The sequence below is a fragment of the Scleropages formosus genome, chromosome 9 (assembly GCF_900964775.1).
Source record: "Scleropages formosus chromosome 9, fSclFor1.1, whole genome shotgun sequence".
In the NCBI taxonomy this organism is placed as follows: Eukaryota; Metazoa; Chordata; class Actinopteri; order Osteoglossiformes; family Osteoglossidae; genus Scleropages; species Scleropages formosus.
The window spans coordinates 18,562,391-18,565,946 of record NC_041814.1 but is presented as its reverse complement, the minus strand read 5'-3'; positions in this window follow the sequence as shown (position 1 = coordinate 18,565,946).

Genomic DNA, 3,556 nt, shown 5'->3' with positions numbered 1-3,556 from the left:
TAATGCAGGTTCTGAGGTCATTTTTCACCATATGTAATAGTTTTTACTCTAGCACGGAAAACAGACAGCTGTAAAATTGTGTTGGTTAGACACTTCCATTATACATTTTATTTATAAGAACTATTTACATTACTATGTCATAGGGAATACTCTGTGAATTTATACACCTGGCTATCTGTTTCAAGCTCCTAGATTTAATGTATTTCATAATAAACCTCCTGTTTTGGATTTTTTTTGTTTAAAACATCTTAATACTTTAGACATGCCCCTGCTACCACTATAGTGAATGAAAATGAAAGTCAGTGCTGCTGTTTTCACTCATACACAGCCTACCAGAACTACTGTAATAATTTTAATAAAGGGATTTTTTTTGTTATGCTGCTGAATCACTAATCTACCTCAATAACTATTAACTTCAAATGACTATTTCAAATAGTGTTAATAATTTGAGTCAAGATGGAAAGTTAACAATGGTACCTTGTATCCAAAATTTCTGCTGCTTCATAAATGTGCTTCACATTTTTGGTGGACTTGAAATCTCTTTTGGACCATAAAAAAACAAAACTTTCTTGCGATTAAAAAACAGGAAGCAGTGACGTAGGTTTCTTTCGAAATGTCTCATGCATGAACTCATGGAGAATAGTGTAGTTATATAAATTTTTTTTTTTTTTTTTTTTTTACTCCATACAGCTTCTACTGTATGCATAAAGTGTGCAAAACAACATTAAGTGGTTAAGGTAAATGTAGCACATGTGCCTTTATTCCTCAGTATCATAAAGCTGTACCCTTTTTTGAGTGGAAGGTCTTCCTAAACAAGTTGTATTGTATGAATGAATGAATGAATGAAAGCTTTATTGCCAAGTATGTTTACACACACAAGGAATTCGTCTTGGTGACAGGAACTTCCACAGCACAGACAGAATGACAGTGACAAGACACATAATAAAAGTAGAGTGGGCTAATAAAAGATGTAAAAAAAAAAAAGAGTATAAAGTACACAATATACAAAATAGACACTAGACATATGTTTGTACAGGTATGTTATATACAATGCAAGGGAAAGTAAATAAGAGATATGATGTGAAAAATAAATATAAATAGCATTGTTTATTGCACCAGTTTACTCCCTAGGGGGCATTTAGCTGTTCATGAGGTAGATGGCCTGAGGAAAGAAATTTTTCCTGTGCATTAAAGTTTATGAAACCTTTATTTTCAGTAAGGTTGTTTAATATTTGCAGTTTTTTATTTTGTTTGTGTGTCTCATGTTTCTGTTTGAAGTTTGATTTATTCTCCTGTTGCAGCACTCGTCCACACACAAGCAGATGAGAAACCCACAACAACGGATATTGTGCACTAAAGACACTTCACCATTACCTCACGCGCTAAGCATAAATTGACAAATAAACTCCGCAACGGAATACAGAATAAATAGAAGCCGGGCAGGACCGCCCAAGAGTTCATCACATTACTTTACAAAGAAGGGTGCACAATTTAAATGATGAATGTTTACTGTATTTCTGGAATTTTCTATTTTAATTTTATCGGACCACGATCAACTGAAACAGCGGATACGGGGGTCCTACTGTATGTTTGTATGTGTATATTTTGTTTCAAAAACAAGAAGGGCTTGCAAAAGGAGAGCATGCAATTATTGTGGATAATAATGCCAATACACAGAAATCAAAAAAATTCCATTTAATTCCATTATCTGTTCCCTCATGTATACAGCAGGTGGCTGCCTGTTAGTTCTATTGATGATTAATGTTCTCTATGTCCTTGAAGAATAATGCTGATGCCATGATATTAATTTTAAAGATAAAGATTTGTTTCCTTTATAAGATACTCATGATATGACCTACTTGACACTTTTGAAGACTCCTCCATTTTTCACTAGGAAAAAGTAGTCAGGGGTATCACAGCAGGATCTTTCATGGCACTTGAGCAGTAAGCTTCAAATCAAATTTCTGCATCCTCAAACCCTTCACTTCTAGCTACCTCTTTCTCATTCAGAAGATTCAGTTGACCATTAGATAGGCCAGTGAGGTATATTAAATTACCCTCAACTCTCATAGCTTCTAGGTCAGGCAAAACATGACTCATCTCCGGGCTACGGTTGCCACCAATTGGATAGCCTTACCAACGGTGTAGGAGTCTCAACCCACAGAACTCAACATGGATAAAAAATGCACAAGATTTACCGACCGTTATCGATTCATGTAACACTGTGACTAAGCAAGCATTTTTCTTCCTGATCATGGTGAAACTCATTTATTTTTTTGATACTGAGTTCTACAAAAGAGCTTTTCCCCGATGTTGAAATTTACATTTCCAACCAGGAAAGGCATTCCATTAATTGTTGGAGCTTGTGATATACAGGGAGCTGTTTGGTTTTTATCTTGTGAAACCAGTGTTTGGTTGGATCATTAACAGTATGGACAATAACTCTTACTGTGTAAGAGTCTAAGAGTTACTGTGTAAGAAACTGTACTGTGTATCGTGAATACCATGATACCATGAATTGCACAACTGTATTGGATTGTCTTGCCTTTCCACTGTTGTATTGCACTGCCTTACATTATTTCATCCTGCGTGGTTTTGTTTCTTGCTGTTTATAACCCACCACCACCCCCTGTACTCCTCAACCCCAATTAGGGTAGGAAGAGAAAACTGTAGCACAAGAATTTCACTGTATTCACCAAGCACAATAAAGCTCGAAACTTTGGTGTATGCACTGAATTACAGAAATCATGTATGTGCAACTCAACTTGGCAGAAGTCCATGCAGTGACAGTCATACATAGCCAGCATTGTAACAAAATAAAACACTGCAATATAATAATTAATTTTAAATAACACAGGACAACACAAATGGTTCCTGTTAAGGGGGGGATAAAACAACAAAAAAAAACAAACTTGAATTTTGCTTTCTGCAATCATGACAATTTGCTGAAGGGTGCACCCAGCAAAGTTTTTTTTAACCAGTTAAATCAGAATCACTGCCTTAACCACCACATTTTGGAAAGGACACAGGAATTGTACACTGAAGGTTCACAGAAAGGTCACAGTTGATCCCAAACTTCCAACATCATGTTTGAGCACTTCAGACAGAAGTACCTCTTCCAGGAAGTCAAGTGCCCTCTTTATTCAAGCATTAAAAGCATGTACTTCAACAAATAACCAAAAAAATAAAAATGGGCTTAAAACAGCAAAGCAAACAATGAACTATTGCATAGTATAGGTTTAGACAAAGAAAATCAGTGACATTGTGTTACATTAGGGTTTGTATAAACTCTTTTAAAGAAAGACATGCATCAGTAACACTGATGCAACAGTAATATTATGACATATGAGATGAAACATTCCCATGTGGAATTCACTGAAAACTGCAACTGCATTACAGACACCAGTAACTACACTCAGGGAATTATATTTTCCCTTATTCATCACAGTCTGCCAAAACACAGTACAGAAACACTTGAGACTTTTGATATATTAATCAACGCATAAGGCACAGGATTACCATTGACGAGAGAGGACAAGGCAAAAATAATCTTTCT